This window comes from Chiloscyllium plagiosum, unplaced genomic scaffold (assembly GCF_037043375.1).
Source record: "Chiloscyllium plagiosum isolate Xiang-an unplaced genomic scaffold, Cpla_swu_hap1 HiC_scaffold_3, whole genome shotgun sequence".
NCBI lineage: Eukaryota > Metazoa > Chordata > Chondrichthyes > Orectolobiformes > Hemiscylliidae > Chiloscyllium > Chiloscyllium plagiosum.
The window spans coordinates 62,268,395-62,292,145 of record NW_028270141.1 but is presented as its reverse complement, the minus strand read 5'-3'; the positions used below and the strand labels follow the sequence as shown (position 1 = coordinate 62,292,145).

The window sequence follows — 23,751 nt, the reverse complement described above, 5'->3', positions numbered from 1 at the left end:
AGGTGACAAAGGATATCGATGAGGGTAGAGCAGTAGGTGTTGTCTCTCTGGATTTTACTAAAGCTTTCAACAAGGTCCCTCATGATAGGTTCATTCAGAAGATTAAGATGCTTGGGATCCATGGTGACTTGGCTGCGTGGATTCTGAATTGGCTTGCCCATAAAAGGTACAGGGTAATGGTGAATGGTTTTTCTGGCTGGACGTCCATGACTAGTGGTGTTTTGCAGGGTTCTGTCCTGGGACCTCTGCTATTGGTGATATGTATAAATGACTTGAATGAAAATGTCAATGGGTCAATTATTAAGTTTACAGACAATACAAAGATCAGTGGAATTGTGGATAATGTAAAAGGTTGTCAAAGGATACAGTGTGATAATAGATCAGTTGCAGATGTGGGCAGAGAAATGGCAGACAGAGTTTAATCTGGCTAAGTCTGAGGTGTTGCACTTTGGGAGATCAAATGTTAAGGAAAAGTATACGGTTAATAGCAGGACTCTGAACTGTATTGAAGTACTGAGGGATCTTCGGTTTCAAGTCATAGCTCCCTGGAAGTGGCCCTGCAAGTAGATATGGTGGTAACGAAGGCATTTGACATGCTTGCCTTTATTGGTCGGTGAAGTGAGTACAAGAGTCAGGATATCATGTTGCAGCTTTATAAGACTTTGGTTAGGTCACACTTAAGTATCACGTTCTATTCTGGTCGCCACATGACATAAAGGGTGTGGAGGCTTTGGAGAGGGTATAGAAGAGATTTACCAGGATGCTGCCTGGATTAGAGGATATGAACTATAAGGAGAGGCTAGAAAAACTTGAGTTATTTTCTCTGGAGCGATGGCCACTGAGGGGAGACTTGATAGAAATCAATAAAATTATGAGATGCATAAATAAGGTTGACAGTCAGAATCTTTTTCCCAGAGTTAATGTGTCTTAAACTAGGGAGCATGCATTTAAGGTGAGGGGGGAGGTTCAAAGGAGAGATGAGGGCAAGTTTTTTACACAGAGAATGGTAGGAATCTGGAACAGGCTGCTAGGGGTGGTAGTGGAGGCAGGTATGATAGAGATGTTTAAGGGACATTTAGATAAGCATATGAATTTGCAAGAAATGGAGGGTTCTGGACCATGGGCAGGCAGAATGGATTAGTTTAATTTGGCACCATGTTTGATACAATATTCTATGTTCTCTGTTAAAAACATATCTTTCACCTGTCGCACTCTCCATAAAATATATCTTCCACTGTCCCATTCCCTCCACCACCAATTTCCACCATTCAGGTTTCCAACACCCACTTCTCACCTGTCACATTCCCCTAAATAACACTGTCCACCTGTCACACTTCCCCAATACGGAACCTATCACATTTCCCCAGCACACACACTTCTCCTGCCGTATTCTCTCAAACACATATCCCATCCTGTTACAACACCTCATTTTCCATCTGTTACTCTCCCCCAACACACATCCTCCACCAGTAACACTCCTAAACAGATGCCTCCTGCTGTCACACCTACCACCCCCACATCCCCCAAACACATACTATCCTCTTATCACACTCTCCCTCCAACACCTAATTTCCACATAGTCAGAAACCACATGATACCAGGTAATAGTCCAGCAGGTTTATTAGGAATCACAGGTTTTCACGGTTACACACACACATCCCGGTCATACTCACTCCAAATCTTCAAATCTCCATACCTCCAATCGCTTCATTGCAATCAGACCAACATTCATTTATAGGTTGGGAATTGTTACCTCTTTATGCTTTATACAATGTTAAGCTCCCCACCCCCACCCTCCTCTAGCTTATCTCTCCACGCTTCAGGCTGTCTGCCTTTATTCTTGATGAAGGGCTTTTGTCCGAAACGTCGATTTTACTGCTCTTCGGATGCTGCCTGAACTGCTGTGCTCTTCCAGCACAGAATCTGGTTTCCAGATTCAGAATATGGTTCAGAATCTGGTTTCCAGCATCTGCAGTCATTGTATGTCCAATAGGTAAAAACAATGTTAAGTCACACAGATTTATGGTCCTTAATTTACAATGACTAGCTAAAATGAATCTAATCCATCTCCCATGATAAAATATTTTACAGCTTTATGAGACTACTATTGCCAGCTTTAAAATCAAAGTACTGCATAACAAAATTCCTCTAAATTCATCAATTTTCTTCTAAACCCCCTTGTAGGGTAGCCATAAAGGCTTTGATATAGAAAGTTGAAAAAAATTGCATGTGAACCAATAAATTTGATGATGATTTCATTTTTGTTTACACATCTGTCAGCTTCTTATAAAAAAAAGCATTTTTTTTAGGCGTTTCATATATGTTCCAGTTTACCTGTTATCCTCCAGATACAACTATTCATTAGACTACATTTACATAATTATTATTTCATCAGGCCTGAGGATTCTATGTTCGAGGCCTGATTAGAGTACAAGCGGCTGCTGTTGAACTTGGTCAATGGATTGAGGTTCTATTACTGAACCTTTGTAACAGGATTAAAGTGCTTAATATTTGCTTATTTTAAATATTGACCAGTTAACATAATGTTCCTACAGCAGGCACCTTAAAGCCTTTTCAAGTGCAATAAATGCCATTCCACAAAATATTTCCCTCATAACCTAGTTTCCTTTATTTTATCATTCCTCAGTGAGGTATTCACAGTGCACAAGCACAAATAGCCTCCCCCTATCTTGCCCATGAAGATCTTCTTTGTGTGTCAACTGAGGCACTGAATGACAGCAGATTGTTCATCTGGGAAAGCTGAGGGTAGGAGTCAGCTGAAACCAGTACTACTTAAAATGAAAGAGTTTATCCCTTTGTTATTAGACATTGGATGTCATACAAATATGTTAAATGTTCATATGCTAATATTGCCAGCAAATAATTTCTAGGTTAATGGGTTCTGTGCAGCTGGGATCATGAATGAAATGTCTGTGGAAATCAGCTTGCCAGGCTTGAATAATGAGGTGTACATTTTTTGGACTTTTACTAAGGTATGTTAGAGATTAGAGAGGAAACGTGCAAAATTTTCCCTAATGAGGTTAAATAGATTAGATAGAGATATGAATCAAGTGCCTGTTGGAAGGCATATGTTTGATGATCTTTTCTCAAAAGGCCATGCTCCTGCATAGCTAGGTTCAGGAGTTTCTTCGACATGAACTAATATGACACAATGCAAAAACAATTAAAACTTTGAAGAAAAATTCTGTTTTATATTTGATGATACAAAACTCTCTTTTGAAGGCAGCTGCTGCTTTGATTGCTGGATTCTCAAAAGGGCCTCAGGGTGGGCATCATGCTTGTTTTAGGTGACCACCAAGTACATCTGAAAAATAGGCTGACCCATTATTAGGTTGGATGTCTTTCAGATGTCCCTTAAGCATGGAATATTAGCCCTGAAGACTGGGCTTCATTCAGCCCACTTTGCAAATAAAGATTGATGCAATGAGATGCAATTTCTATCCACCAATTATATATGATTTCTTTTTCTTTAAGTTTGGATGGTTAAGTGGAAAGTATTGAAAAACACAATTGATAAAATTAAACATTTTAAAATGACCTATGGTGTGGGTATACCAGCTGCAAATCTCACTAAATTTGACAGGTATCTCTGTGCCATTTCCATATGGTTCCTCTACATAGAAGACAGAACAGGCAAGAAGACAAGCCTACACATTGGTTGGTTGGCTGGCAGCTCTATAACTGGGCTCCCATAAAGAGTCCTATTCAGAGACTGCATCCCAAATCTACTACAGGAAAAGAAGCAATAGTGAAGACACCATCGATACCAAACACCAGCCACTTGTTAAAAGCATGGTAGGAGGCTATCTAGATGGATACACCAGAATGAGTGAGATATGTGCCACCAGTGACACCTGCTTTTATAAATATGCATTTGATAACAATAGAAACTTTCAAAGTAAATGTTGCTTTTTTCTTTCAAGACAATAGCATGTAGAAGGGTTTATTCCTTTTTGAAATATTCCCTTTTGTAACAGATGAAAAACACCTCACCAGCTATTCTTATCTTATGCTGATCATTTATTTAGCTATCGTACCTAATATCACGAACACGATGTAATTTGATGGTGGCATGGGCCTCATGGTAATTTACATTTGTTGTTGGATACAGATTTCTAGTGCAGGTGATCAGCCAAAGGTTGCAAAGGAAGGACTTAGCCTTCCAAAAGCCTGTTGGTAATTGTTTCAGGAACTTTATGCATTGTTGCCTCTGTAAACTAATGTATGAGAAAAGCATCATGAATACTTCCTGCTGTAATGTGTATCAACATCAGGATCATATTATCAAGGTTATAAACCAGCTAAACATTCATATTGTGCTTTCTGTTTACAAATGTACTGGTTTCATATGTGGAACCCTGTAGTCCAAATGCTTTTCATTTATAATACCCATGAATCTTGGGAAACTTGCCAGCTGATAAAAGTCTGTCCCTTTCCTTATGTCTGCTTTCCACTGGGAAAATGATAAAGCGGCAAACATGGCGTCAGATACTTGCTGAAACAGATATAAATGGCAGACTACCTTATCTGGCATAGTTCCCCTGGGATGGCTTGGAAGGATTCCTTTACACAGTCTAATGCTGCTGTGACCTTCACAGTGATGGGAAATGTCGACGCAGATGTGTAAGTAAGGTTACATAGTGGCATAGTTCAGTTTCTGATTTGGCTTTGAAACAATGATAGCAAAGTAGGATCCTCTCCTATAGTCAGACAGGAGTGACATACAAAATTTAAAAAAAAAGAGAAAACAGGTCCTCAGTTGTTTACAGCAGTGAGTAGACTATTTGAAACATTCTTTGACGTAAAGATTTTGTTGTATCATGAATACAAAGCAGAAAAGAGCATATTGTAAATTCAATACAGAATTGGATACGTCCTCACTACCAACAATAACTGAAGTATCAAACTTAACAGCAGTTATCTGCTGATCGGAAGAGTAAGCGGAAAGAGAATGCATTTTGTGTTTATTCATTTATGGAGCGTGGGCATTGCTGGCTAGGCCAGCAGTTATTTTCCATCCTAAACACCCTTGAGAAGCTGTCTGCTTAAAGCGAGGCAGTCCAAGGTAGGTAGGAACACCAGCGGTGCTACTAGGAAAGAGGTCCCAGGAGTTTAAAGATTGCTGTTAGACTGTGAAGATGGGAATTTTTTTAACATTTAGAATATAAGCCACTTAAAAAAAACTGCAAAAGGAGTGGCAAGTTAGTCAATACTTTAGTAGCAACAGAACATCAGGGACAGTTAACAATCAGAATGGGGGTGGGGAATTGTCAGAATACTCACAGTAATTACCTCTACTGTGAGTAGCAAACTGAATGAACTGAAGCTTGTAGCTTGGGTGTGGCTCCAAAAATGTATGCAAATAAACAGATGGGTTCTGTGGTGCAGTGGTAGTGTTCCTACCTCGAAGCCAGAAGGCCTGGGATCAAGTTGTACTTTCTCCTGAGATATGTCCTACCTGCTCCTGAGGTGTGTAAAAGTTCAGTAAATTGTCTTTAGATTAAGCTCACAGTATTTATGAAATATTCCCTTTGTGCTTCAGTGTATCAAAGATTATTGTATTTGTATAGAACTGTAAATGAAAATCCGCACAACACAGTGACAAATCATTGAACATGCAACTGGGTTTCTTACTAGCATACACAAACATTACGTAAGCCCCCTACCCAGGTTTGAATATTCATCCAAACATAATACAAATTTGCACCAACTTAGACCATTTAGAATTTGGATGCATTTCAGATGGCCTGTCTCTTTAAAGGGGCACTCACACGCAGAGTGAAAAGCTTCCATTGCCAAATGTTTCTGTGCCTCCAGCATGCCAAGCATATGTGCCTTGCAGTGAGTTCCAAATATAGAAACAAAATAGTTCCGCAACGTAGATATTTATATTTTTGTACATTTTTATATCAATATTTTAATGGCCAATTCTAGGATATTAAACCAAAATGAAGTTTAAAGTTTCTGGTTACTTAAAAAATATAAATCTATCAAAAGTCTCAAATCATGTTGTTATATTACAAAGATTTTAGAGATGCAGCTGCATAATCTGGACCTTCATTTAAGCATTGCCTTAGAAAGAGGTTTCCTCATATGCTTAGATAGGATTTTCTCCAAAGTGATAACTTTTCTGCTTGAAACAGTACATCCAAACTGAGATGTTATCTCATCACTATCCTGAGGATATTAATACATACATTATTTTATATACAAGCAGATCTCCTGTGGCATTGCCTATGGTCACTTGGACAATACACTCTTTCTTAGCTCTTCACAGGCCCCTCTGTGAGGTAGTTGGAAAGATGTCTGATTCTGAATGTACACAACGAATTTTCAGCAGTAATCAGGTGTAGAAAGGTGCTTGAATGTTTAACTATAGTGAGACAAAGTTGTAATGGTTTGGGATTGTGGGAGGAAAATTGAAGTATTAAAGGTGGCAACTTGGAAAGTAGGAACAGGGTATGAGAAATGTGTTGCAATGTTACAGTATAAGAAAGTCAGTCTTTGGACCATAAATGAAGGTGCAGAAGTAGACTATTCAGACCATTGTGTCTTCTTTACCATTCAATGAGATCATAGGCTGATCTGATAATCCTTAACTCTGCTTTTCTGCCTTTTCCTCATAACCCGTCATTTCCTTACAGATTAAATTTCTGTCTATCTCAGCCTTGAATACATTGAACAACCCAATCTCTTCAACCCTCTCTGGTAAAGAATTCCACTTAGTTTCCCATTATTATTTCCCCAGTCTTATTTTCTGAGGGGACTATGTTTACTTTGGTGTATCTTTTAAAATATATATTTCGAGAAGCCTATTTGACATTACTTTCACATTTACCCTTGAGTTTATTTTCTCCCTCTCTTTTTTTTGGTGAAGAGTTGGGAGATATCAGGTTATGATTGTAAGGGAGATTCACCAGTTGGGTACCAGTGGAAAGGTTATGTTAGGTCTTGGATCTGTACCATGAATGTTGATGCCTGTGAGTACTGAAAGGTGTCTCAGATTCTCAGCAAGAGAATGGCTGTTTAGAATGGAAATCAGCTAAGAAGTAAATTAATGTCAATAGATATGAGGTGATGCATTCTAGTAAAAAAAGAGTAACAGCAGTAATTATTTATTGAACAAAAATAGGCTCAGTGCTACAGAAGGGGTAAGACATAGGGAGATACAGCTGCATAGTAAATTTAAAGCAGCGTGTTTAAGCAGAAAAGCTGTAAAATGTTAATAGAATTCTAGGCTTTATTGCATGAGGTATAGACTATGAAAGCCAAGGGGTGCAATAAGCCACACAAATTATAATAATACCTTACTTAAATTAGAGAGTATCATACTGTACTCCACACTTTTCAAACAATATTAGAGTTTGATAGAATTCTCTGGGATAATATATGCTATAAGGAAATACAAAAATGCAGAAAGACTTGAAAAATTGAACTTTTTTTCTTAGAACAATGTAATTATGTTCACTAATGTCCTTTAGTGAAAGAAATTGCATCCTTTACCTGATGTGGCCTACACGCGACTCCAGAACTCACATCAGTGTGATTGACTCTTAACTGCCCTCTGGGCAATAAATGCTAGCGTAGTGAGCAACACCCACATCTCATGGATGATTTTTTAAAAAATGGACATACTGCAAGTGTTCAAAATTAGGAAAGGGTGGTGCTGATTAGATCAGAAGAGGTAGGTGAGGTCGCAAATAAATACGTTGTGTTGGTATTCACCAAAGAAAAGGAATTGGCGGAGGATGATCTCAGGGAAGTCATGATGTGGAGGTGCCAGTGTTGGATTGGGATGGACAAGGCCAGAAGTCACATGATACCAGGGTATAATCCAAGAGGTGTTTTGAAATCACAAGCGTTCGTAGCACTGCCCCTTTGTCAGGTGAAGTCATTTCACCTGCCAAAGGGGCTGAGCTCCAAAAGCTTGTGATTTCAAATAAACCTGTCGGACTACAACCTGGTATTATGTGACTTCTTATCTCAGGGTAGGGAGTATCGAATTTCTAAATGAAGTCACTATTAAAAAAGAAGAGGTGTTGTACGTTTTAAAAACCCTTCAGGTAGAATAAGTCCCCGGGTCCTGATGGAATCGATCCTAGAATATTGAGGCAGGCAAGACAACAAATTGCTGGAGCATTGACAGTTAACTTTATATCCTCTTTGGTCACTGGTGAGGTCCCAGAGGACTGGAGAACAATCAATGTTGTCCCTTTGTTTAAGAAGGGGAGCAGGGATATTTCAGGAAATTACAGGCCTGTGAACCTCAAGTTGGTGATAGGGAAATTATTGGAAAAGATTCTCAGGGACAAGACCTATATGTGTTTAGAAACAAATTGACTTATTAGTGATAGACAGCATGGTTCTGTGCAGATGAAGTCATGTCTCACTAACTTGATCGAGTTTTTTGAGGAGGTGACCAAGATAAGGAAAAAGCAATTGATGTTGTCTACATAGACTTCAGTAAAGCCTATGACAAGGATCCTCACGGCAGACAGGTACAAAGGATAAAGTCACTTGGTATCAGGGATGAGCTGGCAAAATAGATACAGAACTGGCTTAGTCATAGGAGACAGAGGATATTGTGGAAGAATGCTTTTCAGAATGGAGGGTTATGACTAGTGATGTTCCTCAGGAATCAGTGCTGGGACCTCTGCTGTTCGTGGTCTACATAAAATAATTTCAAGGAAAATGTAGCCGGTCTAATTGGTAAGTTTGTGGATGATACAAAGATTGGTGGAGTTGCAAATAGTGAGGAGAATTGTCAGAGAATACAGCAGGATATAAACCATTTGGAGGCATGGGCAGAAAAATGACAGATGGAGTTTAGTCTGGACAAATGTGAGATAATGCATTGTGGAACGTCAAGTGCAGGTGGAAATTATACAACGAATGGGAGAACACTTAGGAGTATTGATATGCAGAAAGATCTGGATGTGAAGGTCGACAGATCACTGTAGGTGGCAGCACCGCTAGATGAGGTAGTAAAAAAATGGTCTTATAGCATGCTTGCCATCATTGGAAGGGGGCATTGAGTATAAGGATAGGCAAGTTATATTGCAGCTTTATAGAACTTTAGTTAGACCATACTTGAAATATTGCAGACAGTTCTGGTACAGAAAAGGTTTACCAGGATGTTGCCTCTTATGGGGGATTTTAGCTATGAAGAAAGGTTGGATAGACTGGGTTCATTTTCACTGAATCACAGGAGGTTGAGGGGTAACCTGATAGAAGATGGCTAGGATAGAGTGGAAATTATGAGGCTTTTTCCCAGGGAGGAGTCAATTACTAGGGGAAACAGGTTCAAGGTACAAAGGAGGGGGGAGGAGTTTAAAAGAGATGTGGGAGACAAGTTTTTCACACAAAAGATGGTGAGTTCCTGGAGCATGCTGCCAGAGGAGACGATGGAAGCAAATACAATAGCAGCATTCAAGAAACACCTGGATGAATACATGAATAAGAAGGGAAAAGAGGGATACGGATCCTGTAAGTGAAGACAGTTTTAGTATGGAAGGGCATAATGTGTCGGTGCAGGTATGGAGGGGCAAAGGCACCTGCTCCTGCGCTGTGTAGTTCTTTGTTCTAGATAAAAACAGATATGTCAGTTGACCAACAAGAATGTGAACGACCAATTGGTATATTGTTAATCCAAAACACATGAAGAAAACAGTTACTGAAAACAACTATCAGATCAGGCAAATGTTGACATTTTTATTTCTATATTAAAAATTTTGAGATAGGTTTGTAGTAGAAAATAAAACAATTACAAAATATACAGCATAATGTGAAATATGCTTGTATATTTGTATTTGTCACTTAAAATGTTTGCCTTATTGATATTGAAAGTTTGTCTTTCTTTGAATTACTCAGAACTGATACACTCAGCTTAAGGGACTCTGCAAGATGGCAGGCAACAAATTCTAATGTTCATCCACTGTACCACTTCCCTAAGGTTCTTTAGGATTAACCGTAAATAAGACCAGTGTTTGTTAACAGTAAATCTTGCTCTTTCTTCCCTATCTAATAGATGAAGGACTGTAGTCTCCAACTATTAGATCAGCTATTATTATTATGTCTAACTAAGGTTATTTAAATTTATTATTTCTTCAATTGTACATAAGCATCAAAACATTGTGTAGCATAAACTTAAGAATTTTATAAAAAGCAACTTTCACAGGAAGCGGTGAAAGTTGCTATATTGAAGGTGTTGTTTACATCATAGCTGCAAACTCTGAGACAACTGCAGCCCACAATACTGGCAAATGGCTGTTTTTCAAATAAAAGAGAAGTATACAGTAATGTTCCGAAGGGATTAATATTAGAACCTTTGTTCTTTATGTTATATATTTGTGGCTCAGACTCAAGGATTATAAAGTACAATTTGAGACGGCCCCAAACTTGGGAATGAACCAACTGGAAGAATGGTAAGACATAAAGTAATGTAATAGGCCAAGAATTTTTGGATGGTGAGGTTTTCTGGTCCTTCATCTGGAGAAACAGTGGGTAATTCATTTCAAGGAGTATAATTTGCATGGAGATGGAAGATTTTCTCCTTGCTCAGGAGAAATCTTGCCTCAGAGATCTCTCTCATCCCAGCAGTGTCAGAAGTGGACAGCCCATAATGTATTTAGGCACAAAGTTTCACCATGAGAGAGATCATTTCAATCATGGTGAAAATGGCAGTATTGGCCAAAAATTGCAAGTCCCATTGCTGACCACACTCTTTTCTGAGCAGGCAATACTGCAGACAGGCCAGGTTTGCACATCCACATTTTATTGAAGCACCTGGCCATTTAAACCAGTTGCCTCCACTAAAAGGGAATTTTGGCATCCATGTCGTGTGAAATCTGAGGTGTGCCCATTAGAGCTGCCAAGAACAGAGCTGAACTTGATAGATTTCTTTCTGGGGCTCCTCATTCTTCCTCCAAATCACTCATTGATGTTTGCCGGTGCCAGGGCAGAGGGACATCAAGCATATGCTGCTTGGAGTGTGATTATTCCCCGGGGCAAAGCAAATAAAGAGTCCTGCTACTGAACCTGGCAGCAGACCTACTTAGGTCCCTATGAACCATGAAGATTGCCAGCCCCAATTCAGACAAGTAGAAAGACAGACAGAGAGATAGGCATACACCAGCTGTGGCAAGATGCTTATATGGTAGACTGTACAAATTATTGTCCTGAAGTATGTACCACTTTGTTGTGAAATTGTGCAAGCATTCATAACCAAATCCATCTGAAGACCTACTTTAATTTTGCATGAAACTTCTACAATTGGAGCCCTATTTCATAAACTGCAGTTTCCGACAGATGTCACACAATATATTTGCATAATTGTTCCAGGAGTATAAAAAAAGAGACTCCAACTTAGTCATCGAAAACAGTCATTCATAATTCATTCCTTCGCCTTTGGTGTTGATTCCTTCTGTAGTCCTGGCAGTACTATTCATCATGAATCATGGTCATTACTCATGATCGGAACTAATGTAATGTTATTATTTACTAGTTAGTCTGACACTGTCATCACTTTGCAAATATACCACCAGGAATGAAAATGATATCAATAGATTAAGTGAATAACAGTAGGTCCTTGATCAGAGTCAAAGGCATGTGACACACAACATGAGAGAGTAACATAAATACGTCCTTAGTCTATTGATTATATGAAAAAAATCCTTGTAACTATGTCTGAAATCAGATGGAAAGAATATCATATAGTTTTCCACAATGCTGATTTTTACTCCACAGGGGTGAAGTCTAAGGGCACAGATTCTTCAGTACACCACATCTCTCTCCTTCGCCACCATAGAAAATTGGTTAGGGCATAGCTGATTTTAAATCCTGCTGTCCTGCCACAATAATATACAAGGGGTGACCTTACTAAGGTAAGGTGCAACTTCTGCCTCTCAGGGAGACAGTAAGTCTTCCCTTCAGGAGCTAATGGACAACCTGTTTTCCCAGCAACTCTACTGTCCCAACAGTATCAGAACTCAGCAGTCGCTGCTGCTGAAACTACTCAGAGTTCACAGAAACAAAAAATATTTAAGGTCTTTAGGTAGACTTGTGTGCTTAGTTCAGGGAGAGATTAGAGATTCCAGTGAAGTGATGGAAGAGCAGAATTCACTGTTTAGAGGCAATGGTGGCAAGCAAAAAGGAGGGATCGGACTGGGGGGGCGGGGGTAGATGAGGTGCCTCTGATGGGTTTGGGGGCCTCTCCTGTGTCCTGAAGGGTGTGGAGGCACCACCCTTCCTTCCCACCTTTGCTTGTGCAGGGAAACCTGTCAGCTAGCCATCTTATTCCTGGCATCCGCAGCATAGCGGTAGAGATGGACGAGGTCTTTAAGCGGTCATTAATTGGTGACTGATGAACCTCAATAGGCCCAAGTGTAGAAGTGGGGGTGGGAGGATGCTGCCTGAAGTTTTATTGAAGACCCATAACATGGGGTACAGGCCAGGGTGCTGGCTGCTCACTTTATTTTTTGTGTTTCCCCTTCACTCGCCCTTTACATATGTCAGTACGGGTTAGGTTCTTCGCCAACATGGTGTTCTTGGGATTTTAAATAGCTAGAGACATGCCAGAAAATAACAACAGCTACTCTTTTCCCTTGCTCTTCCTTACAGCTCCCTTTAGTGTTATTTTTCTGATTACAGCTGCAAGTAAATGCTATGCAAGTTTCCACTTAAAGTTAAATCATTTAGCATTGTCTCACGTTAATATCATTAATAAAGTAGAGTAAATTTATCTATTTAATGTTGCCAGTTTTGTTTTAAGATCATGTGCTACAGACTTCCTGTTCTAAAAGACCATAAGACAGGAGCAGAATAGATCATTCAGCCCATTAATTCTGCTCTGCCATTCAATAATATCATGGCTAATCTGATATTGAATTGAATTGAATTGGATGGGATTTATTGTCATATGTACCGAGGCACAGTGAAAAGCTTTGTCTTGCGAGCAATACAGGCAGCTCACAGAGTTAAATAGCATAGATAAGTAAATAATAGGTAAACAGTGCAAAGACAAAAACACAGGTACAGGCGAATGTTAAGAGCTTGTGAGTCCATTCAGTATTCTAACAACAGTAGGGTAGAAATTGTTAAGAAACCGGGTGCGTGTATTCAGGTTTCTGTACCTTCTCCCTGATGGTAGAGGTTGTAGACAAACATTAGAATGGTGCTGGAAAAGCACAGCAGGTCAGGTAGCATCTGAGGACCAGGGAAATCAATGTTTCAGTTAAGAGCTCTTCATCAGGAATGGCTCTGATCCAATGAAGGGCTCTTGCCCGAAATGTCATTTTTCCTGCTCTTCAGTTGCTGCCTGACCTGCTGCGCTTTTCCAGCACCACTCTAATCTTGACTCTAATCTCCAGCACTTGCAATACTCACTTCTGTCTTGTACAAAAACATTGCCAGGGTGGGATGAATCTTTAAGAATGCTGGTGACCTTTCCTTAACAGCGGGCCTGGAAGAAGGATTCTACAGATGGGAAGTTGGCCATTGTGATTGTCTGGGCCGAGTTCACCACTCTCTGTAACCATCTCCAATCTTGAATGGTACAGTTGCCATACCAGGTAGTGATACATCCAGACAGAATGCTCTCGATGGCGCACCTATAAAGATTGGTAAGGGTATTCGCCATCATGCCAAATTTCCTCAGCTGCCTGAGGAAGAGGAGACATCCACATGACGATTCCGAGAAAGCTTGTTGTGGATGACCACTCCCTGGAACTTGGCACTTTCCACTTGTTCCACCTCTATGCTGTTAATGTGTTGGGGGGGGGGGCATGAGTAACATCCCGCCAAAAGTCAATAATGAATTCCCTGCTTTTGCCAGCATTGAGAACCAGGTTGTTCTCAGTGCACCATTTTTCCAGGTCTTCCACCTCCCGTCTGTAGTCTGCTTCGTCACCTTCTGAGATTTGTCTGACTAATGTGGTGTCATCAGCGAACATGCAAATGGCATTAGTCTGGTATGTGGGGACATAGTCATGGGTATACAGTGAGTACAATAGGGGGCTGAGTACGCATCCCGGGGGGGTTCCAGTGTTGAGTGTTAGTGAGGATGAAATATTGTCCCCAATCTTCACTGATTGTGGCCTGTGGGTCAGGAAACTGAGGATCCATTTGCAGAGAGTGGGGCTTAGTCCAATCACAAAGTTTAGTAATCAGTCTCGAGGGGATAATCCTCAATTTCACTTTCCTGCCTTTGATCTGTGGTCTGATTTGTGCCTTATACAGTTTTAGCAAAACCTCCCTAATTTTATAATCCACTCCCTTTGAAATAAGGGCCGACTTTCCATTTGCATTCCCTATCATCCACTCAACTTGGAGGACATGAGAATTTTGTGATTAGTGGAATTTCCTCCTTAACAGCATTGTGGGTCTATCTACAGCACATATACTGCAGCGGTTCAAGAAGGCCACCACCACCTTCCCAAGGGCAACTAAAGATGAACAATATATGTTGACTCAGTCAGCAACATCCACATTCCACAAGTAAATAAAAGACGAATGAAGAATCCCAAATTGATTCAGGCCCAGCACTGATCCCTGTGGCACAGTACGAGTTAGTTTGCCAGCCTGAAAATGTCCCCAATCCCAATTTTGTATGTCTTTTATTAGTTAGCCATTCCTCTCTCCATGTTAATATACTACCTCCAACACCATGGGCTCTTGTCTTATTAAGTCGCCTTATGTGTATACCTCATCACATGTCTTCTGAAAATCCAAATATGTTGCAGCTTCTGATTTCTTTTTATCAATACTGTTTGATGCCACCTCAAAGAATTCTAATAAATTTGTTAGGTATGATTTCTTCTTCATGAAGCCATGCTGACACTGCATGGTCATATTACATATTTCTAAATGATCTGCTATTTCATCCTTTATAACAGACTGAAATTTTCTCAACCAAATACATTTAGCTAACTGGTATGCAGTTACCTGTTTTATGTCTCCTTTTTTTACAGATGTTCCATTGGCAGTTTTCCAATCATCTTGGATTTTTTCACAATCTATGAATTCCTGGTGCATTCATTATCTCTGTAGCTGTAAAACCATAAGACTATAAGGAATAGAAACAGAGGTGGGCCGTATCGAGCCTGCTCCATTATTTAATAGGATCATGGCTGATCCAATATTCCTCATACCCACGTTATACCCACGTTCCTACATTTTCTCCATAGCCCTTGATTCCCAACTGATCAAAAATTTATCTATCTCAGCCTTAAATATACACAAGTACTCGACCCCCACAGGTCTCTTTGGCAAGGAGTTCCAAACACTCTCAACTCTCTGAAAGAAGAAATTCCTCCTCATCTCAGTCTTAAATTGATACCCCTTTACTCTGAGACTATGCCTTCTACTCTGAAACTGTACCATAAGTGGAAACATCCTCTTACCCCTTAAAACTCCTTCAGAATCCTGTATCTTTCAATGAGATCACCTCTCATTCTTCTAAGCTCCAGTGAATAGAGTCCCAACCCGTTTAGCCTTTGCTCATAAGACAATCCCTCTATATAAGAGATCATTTGTGAACCCTTTCTGAAGAGCCGCCAATAAATAACATATTTCCTTAAATAAGGAGACCATAATTGCTCACAGTACACCGATGTGATCTCACCAGCCCTTTGTGCAGTTGCAGTAAGATTTCCCTACTCTTGCACTCTACTCTCTGGAAATAAGGGCCAACATTCCATTAGGCTTCCTGATTGCCTGTTGCACTTGTATGTTTGTTCTCTGTGTTATTGCACAAGCACCCCAAGTCCCTTTGTGTTGCAGCTTTCGGTATTTTTTCTCCATTTAAATGGCATTCTATTCTTTGTTTCCCCTTCCAAAATGAACAACTTATCTACTTCCTCTAATATCCTAGGATGCACCCATCAAATCCAAGGGTCTTATCCATCATAAGGCCCATTACTTTTCCTAACACTTTTTCTTGAGTGATAACTGTTGTACTTATTTCCTCTCCTGCGTGTCTGCACACGTGACCTTTTCCCAAGCTCTTCTACTCTTGACCTCAGTACGAGTGCCTCCTCTATGGCTCTCAGAGTTGCTACCAGGGCTTGTATACCCACAGACATCGCTTTCTATCCTTGCTTCCCCACCCAATTTGCACCCCTGCACCCCGCCCCCCCAGTCACCTTCCATCTTCAGTTCTTAACTTTTAATGCTGGGATGTATTTGCTTTTGCTATTGGCCATCACTCCCATTGTATATCACACTGAAGTTATGGTCTCCATGCAGTGGCAAAATTTGTTTGGTGCAGGTAGTCCGAGGAATTAACTTGAAAGCTGCATGAACCAACAGCTGTCACTAGTCGATTGGTCAATCTAAAAAAAACTGTTCAATGACTTTATTGTTTTACCGCATATAATTTTATTTCTTTTACATATAATGATGTGTGTTTTATGTTGCAAGTTATTTCAGATAAGATTGCACAGCACTGTATTGCATGGTATAATATTTTGACTTGTATACTTTTTTCCCCAACTATAGCTAGAACCTAATTCTAGCTTTAATACCACTTCCTATAGGAATCTGTGATTCACTTAAACTTGTTTCACTTAAATTCATATTTCTCAAAAATACAACCTCAACTTTAAGTGAGGACTTATTTATACAAGTTATTATTTCAAAATAGTACAACATTGCATTGCTATAGTTATTTGAAGGTTTGAAATAGTATTTATCAATGAAAGATTTTTGTTCCCATCAACCTTGTTTTTCCTTATTTAAAAACCATGGAATAATTTCTTTCCCCATGGCCCAATAATATTTTCTCACTTATTATTTATCCAATATCTAACTGAAAGGTACTTCTAAGTTTTCTTCACTTAGCATTCCCAATCACAACTTTTTTAAAAACATTTTTTGGATGTTGGTTTGCTCGCTGAGCTGGAAGATTCATGTTCAGACATTTCATCACCATACGAGGTAACATCTTCAGTGAGCCTTCAGACAAAGTTGATTCCTGCTTTCTATTTATATATTTGGGTTTCTTTGGGTTGGTGATGCCATTTCCTCTGGTGATGTCATTTCCCATGGTGATGTCATTTCCTGTTCTTTTTCTCAGGGGGTGGTAAATCGGGTCCAAGCCAATGTGTTTGTTGATAGCGTTCCAGTTGGAATGCCATGCTTCTAGGAATTCTCATGCATGTCTGGGTTTGGCTTGTCCTAGGATGGATGTGTTGTCCCAGTCAAAGTGGTGTCCTTCCTCATCTGTATGTAAGGATATTAGTGAGAGAGGGTCATGTTGTTTTGTGGCTATAACACTTATTCATTGGATGTGGGAATTGCTGGTGAGTCCAGTATTTATTGCCTATTCTTAATTTCCCAAAGTCAACCACGTTGCTGTGGACCTTGAGTCACTTCTAGGCCAGACCAGTTAAGAATGGCAGTTTCCTTCACTAAAGGATATTAGCGAACAAGATGATGGTTCTTTTCCAACAATCATTAGACTCTTAATTGCAGATTGCCTTGGCAGGATTTGAACCCAGGTCCCCGAACATTCAGTCTTTTGGTTAATAGTCTGGTGATAATACCTCCTATTTCAAGAACCCCAGTTTCCCCTCCCAAATGCTCTCCAGAATATCTCCTTCACTTCCTGCACCTCCACCCTTGAACCCTCCCCCATCCCCCCTTCCCCCCCCACCCCAGCCCCCGGAAACCACAACAAGGATAGAACTCCCTGGTCCTGACATTCCACCCCATGAATCTCTGGATACAGCACATTATCCTCCACCATTTCCGCCACCAACAGTCAGACCTCACCTCCAAGGATATATTTCCGTCCCCACCCATATCTGCATTCTGCAGAGAGCATTCCCTCTGCAACTCCCTCGTTAGGGTCATGTCTCCCAACAACCCACCCTCCACACCATGCACCTTCCCTTGTTACCACAGGAGGTGTAAAACCTGCACCCACTCTTCCACCCTCCTCACTTCCATCCAAGGCCCCAAAGGATCATTTCATATCTGGCGGAGATTTCCCTGCACATCCACCCATCTCATATACGTTGCTCTCGAAGTGGTCTCCTCTACATCTGTGGAGACAGGACACTAAGCAGAGCAGTTTTGGAAACATCTCTGGGACACACATATCAAACAACCCCACTGCCCTGTAGCAAACCACTTAAATTCCCCCAAGGACATGCAAGTCCTGGGCCTCCTCCACTGCCAATTCGAAACCACTTGCCAACTGGAGGACAAACGCCTCAACTTCCACCTCAGAACCCTACACAGCGTCAGCATCAATTTCATTAGTTTCCAAATTTCCTTTCCCCCCACTTCATCCCAGATCCAACCCTCCAACCCATCCTCTTGATCTGTCCTAACTCTCCATCTTCCTTCCCATGTATCCACTCCACCCTCCCCAACGACTGATCACAATTACCACCTCACCTGCAACCACTATTATATTCCCACCTACCTCCCCCCAGCCTCATCTCACCCCTCTATTTATCTTTCAGCCTCCTTCCCCCTCCCCATACCTGATGAAGGGCTTATGCCCGAAACATCACCTTTTCTGCTTTTCGGATGCTGCCTGACCTGCTGTGCTTTTCTAGCGTCATCCTTTTTAATACTGCTGATAATATCACCAGGCTATCACTGTGTGCATGTTAAAACAAAAAAGTTGCTTCTGTGGTTCTTTTGCCAAGCACCTTAGCTCTATGGCATAGTTACCAATCCTTCTTCTTATTTCTGAAGAAAAGTCACTTGACGCGAAATGTTAACTCTGATTTCTCTCCACTATTCCTGCCAGACTGCTGAGCTTTTCCAACAATTTCTGTTTTTTTTCTGATTTACAGTCGCTGCAGTTCTTTTGGTTTTTATTGCATATTCTCCCCTTATTTATATAGTTGCAACTTTATTTCATAAATAGAACATAGAACAGCATAGCATAGTACAGGCATTTCAGCCCTCAATGTGCCGGCCTTGTATCCTACTCTAAGATCAAACTAACCTACATACCCTTCATTTTACTATGGATAGGCACTTGGAAGACCATGTGCCTATCCAAGCATCGCTTAAGTGTCCCTAATGTATCTGACTGTACGACCACAGCAGTCCATTCCACACACCCACCAATCTCTGTGTAAAGAACCTACCTGCGACAGTTCCCCAAAGTCTTTCACCACTTACCTTAGAGTTATGCCTCCTCGTGATAGACATTTCCACTATAGGAAAAAGTCTCTGGCTATCCACTCTATCTAAGCCTCTCAACATCTTGTACACCTCTATTAAGTCACCGCTCATTTTTCTTCACTCCAATAAAAAAAGTCCAAGCTCCCTCAACCTTTCTTCATAAAAGATGCCCTCCAGTCCAGGCAGCATCCTGGTAAATCTCCTTGCACCCTCTCTAAAGCTTCTACATGTTTCCTATAATGAGGTGACCAGAACTGAACACAATATTCCATGTGTGGTCTAACTAGGGATCCATAGAGCTGTTGCATAATCTCGAGGGCTCTTAAACTCAATCCCCTTGTTAATGAAAGCCAACACACCATATGCCTTCTTAACAACCTTATCAACTTGGGTGGCAACTTTGAGGGATCTATGGTTGTGGACCCCAAGATTCCTCTGTTCCACCACACTGCCAAAAATCCTGCCTTTAACCCTGTATTCTGCATTCAAATTCAACCTTCCAAAGTGAATCACTTAACACTTTTCTAGGTTGAACACCATCTGCCACTTATCAGTCCAGTTCTGCATCCTGTCAATGTCCTGTTGCAACCTACAATTGCCCTCCACACTATCCACAACTCCACCAAATTTTGTGTCATTGGCAAACTTAATAATCCACCCTTCCAAAAGTCATTGATAAAAATCACAAACAGCAGAGGTCCCATTACAAACCCTGTGGAACACCACTAGTCACTGAGCTGAATACTTTCCAACTACTACCACCCGCTGTCTTCTATGGGCCAGCCAATTCTGTATCCAGGCAACCAGACTTCCCTGTGTCCCATGCGTCCTTACTTTGTGAATGAGCCTACCATGGGGAGCCTTATCAAATGCCTTGCTAAATACCATGTGCACACATCCACTGCTCTACCTTCATCAATATGTTTTGTCACATCTTCAAAGAATTCAATGAGGTTTTTGAGGCATGACCTGTCCCTCACAAAGCCATGCTATCTCTAATCAAACTATGGTTTTCTCTTAGAATCCTCTCCAGTATTTTGCCCACCACTGATGTAACACTGACTGGTCTGTAATTCTCAGGATTATCCTTATTCCCTTTCTGAACAAGGGAATAACATTTGCCAAACCCCAATCATCTGGTGTTACTCCAGTGGACAGTGAGGAAGCAAAGATCATCGCCAAAGATGCAGCAATCTCTTCCCTCACTTCCCGTAGTAATCTAGGGTATATCCCGTCTGGCCCAGGTGATATATTTATCCTTATGTTTTTCAAAATTTTCAGCACACCTTCCTTTGAGACATGAACCTGTTCAAGGACATCAGCCTGTTTCACCCTAGCCTCAGAAGCGTCAAGGTCCCTCTCAATAGTGAATACTGAAGCAAAGTATTCATTAAGGACCTTCCCTATTGCCTCCAACTCCAGGCGCAAGTTCCCTCCACTATCCCTGATCAGTCCTACCCTCACTCTGACCATCCTCTTGTTCCTCACATAAGTGTAGACTGCCTTGGAGATTTCCTTAATCCTACCCACCAAAGCTTTTTTATGCCCCCTTCTACCTCTCCTAAGTCCATTCTTCAGTTCCTTCCTGGATGCCTTCTAACCCTCGAAAGCCCTGTCCGATCCTTGCCTTCTCAATCTTAAGTAAGCTTCCTTCTTCCTCTTGACTAGATGTTCCATATCCCTTGCCACCCAAGGTTCTTTCAACCTATCATCTCGTCCTTGCCTCAATGGGACAAACCTGTCCAGCACTATCAGCAAGTCCTTCCTAAACAACCTCCACAGTTCTGTCATGCATTTCCCTGAGAACGTCTGTTCCCAATTTAGGCACCCAGTTCCTGTCTAATAGCACTGGAATTCCCCTTCACCCAGTTAAATACTTTCCCATACCATCTGCTCCTATCCCTCTCAATGTCTTTATAAAACCCTCTCAATGTTCTTTGTTCTAAAATAACAACCCTAGTTTCTGCTGGGTCTCCAGATAACTGCAATCCATCATTCCTCATGCCATTCTGGTAAATTTCTTCCTCTCCAAAGTCTTGACAACATTCTTAAAGGGTAGCATCCAGATTTGAATACAAAACTCTCACTGAGATTTAACCAGCATTTTCTATGGGTTGAGCACAACTTCAATGCTTTTGAATTTTGATGGTGAAACTTGAATATGATAAAATATGAAATCAAGAACTAGCCTAATGACAACCATGTAACTACTGCCATTGTTGTAGAAACCATTGTTGGCTCACTAACATCCTGTGGGAAGGAAACTTGACATTTTTACCTGGCCAAACTTAAATGTGACTCCAGACCCACAACAATAGTGACATCTAACTACCTCTGGGCAATTAGGGATGGGCTTTGATGCTGACCTCACCAGTAACACCCACATCCTGTGAACAAATAAAAAAAGGAAACCACTTTATCCACACTGGACAAGCATCATTTTCTTTTGTGCAGTGCCCAATTCAATACTTGCATTCTGTACTCATTGATCTTTCTGCTGGCCATTCTGCAAATATATCTTCTTTTTTGCTAATATTATGCTTTCATTTGTCCTGGACTGAACCTCAACATAATACATCCATTCCAATAAATACCATTACTGATGGGTAACAACCTTGGAACTTCTGCACACCTTTCTTGAGAATGAGTTTTTTTTCTCCCTTAGCAGATGTATTCTCAAAGCAGGATCACTGAAGCTAAAATAGACCTATCTCTGATGAGATTATCTTTCAGTTTTCAAAATCATACAACTCTGCAAAATGTATCAGCGTGGTCACCTCTCGATCAAATTGAGCCTTTAAGGCGTTCAGACTGGCTTTTCTGCTCCTCAGTGAGATCTATGATGCAATACAACTTGTACTCTTTCTTCAGCATTGAGAATAGAGTTAGTAATTTCATTTGGTCAGGATTGTCATTTAATTCTGTGGTTACCTCCTAATTTTGCCAGTGACACTGGAAGAACTTCTAATTCTGTCTCATATCATCTTTATCTCCACTGCACATGATTTGGCAAATCCAATGCCATCCTGACTCATCCAATAATTCAAGTCACAGACTACAGTTCCAATTCACGTTGTTCTTACAGTAGCTGACTCTTTTATGACTCTAAAAATATATAAAATTTCAGCTGGCTGCTTCTGAAATCATGTTTCATGTAATGTGTTTTAATGGCTACTACAGAGTGAAAAGACTTACCGCAGACATAGAGGTCATTTGAAGCCAGCAACCAAGTTAGTATAGTTGTGGGCGGCACGGTGGCACAGTGGTTAGCACTGCTGCCTCACAGCGCCTGAGACCCGGGTTCAATTCCCGCCTCAGTCGACTGACTGTGTGGACGTTCTCCCCCTGTCTGCATGGGTTTCCTCCGGGTGCTCCGGTTTCCTCCCACAGTCCAAAGATGTGCAGGGTCAGGTGAATTGGCCATGCTAAATTGCCCGTAGTGTTAGGTAAGGGGTAAATGTAGGGGTATGGGTGGGTTTCGCTTCGGCGGGTCGGTGTGGACTTGTTGGGCCGAAGGGCCTGTTTCCACACTGTAATGTAATCTAATCTAATAAAGTAAAAATGCATTTCTTCAGATAAATCTGATCAGCCATATGTATATCCATTTCACCTGCATATGTTATCCTGAAATGTGTTACTCTCTTCTTCATTAATTACTACAATTTTCAGTTTCTTATCAATTGCATATTTTAACATTATGCCCTGCATATCTAGGTAATTGACATATATCAAAAAAAAAGTCGTAATAACACAATTATATGGTTCCTTCCAGTTTTTTTAAAACAAATCTACTCCACTACTGTCTGGTTTCTATTCCTTTAAAAATTTTATATCAATACTGTTGCTCTGTCCTTAATCCATGGGCTCCCATTTTGCTAATTTATTCTCTTGAAGAACACTTCCGCAAGTACTTGTCAAGCTCTAAAATCTTGTTCAAGATGCTATTATTCAAATTTGAGTCCTGGCAGTGAGTGCTAACAGACTATTTGAGGGCAGTCAAATCCAGTCTTAGCCTCATCTGAATACTTCCAATGGAAGTCACTGGACATTGAGCAGCAACTGGAAATGTAACCATTTTCTAACTCAATCACACTAGAGTAAATTTGAAAATAACTATATCTTTCTTTGTTTAATTTCGTTAATAGTACAGAATGGAGAATTGAACCTGGAATAACCCACTCTGTATAATTCTGCTGCTCAGTGGATAAATGCATCAAGCCAATAACAGGGTTCAAATGCTACTTCAATCCTCAACACTCTTGAGACTAATTGTTACATGATGATTGTAACAAGAAATATGTGACACTTTTGTGATTCTGTGATAATTTAATTACATGAATGTGATTAAATGTTGTTTCTAAAGATTGCAAAATGTTGGCCTACAACCTTACGTTGGGAGCAATGTCGCTTTAAAATAAGAATGACAAATTAATCATAACTGTTATGTGGACACATTTGAGATGGAATGAAAAAAGTAAATAACTGCTTTCTGTTAACTGTGCAGTTGTATATTGCATTAATTGGTAGAGAGGGAGTAGTGATTACCATAAAAACCATCATACATACATTGTTTTTCCATTTCTGCTA

The 23,751-nt window shown here is 40.5% G+C and overlaps 1 protein-coding gene and 1 long non-coding RNA gene across 2 annotated transcripts in view; one reads left to right on the top strand and one right to left on the bottom strand.

Moving 5' to 3' along the window:
• The window catches only part of LOC122543619 (XK related 6a), a 522,769-nt gene that overhangs the window by 116,168 nt on the left and 382,850 nt on the right, over nt 1-23,751 (bottom strand). The window lies entirely within an intron of this gene.
• LOC148150594 (uncharacterized) overlaps nt 4,550-23,751 on the top strand; it is a 280,607-nt gene continuing 261,405 nt past the window's right edge. The window contains exon 1 of the long non-coding RNA XR_015753223.1: nt 4,550-4,644. This is a non-coding gene — a long non-coding RNA (uncharacterized LOC148150594). The remainder of the gene's footprint in view (nt 4,645-23,751) is intronic.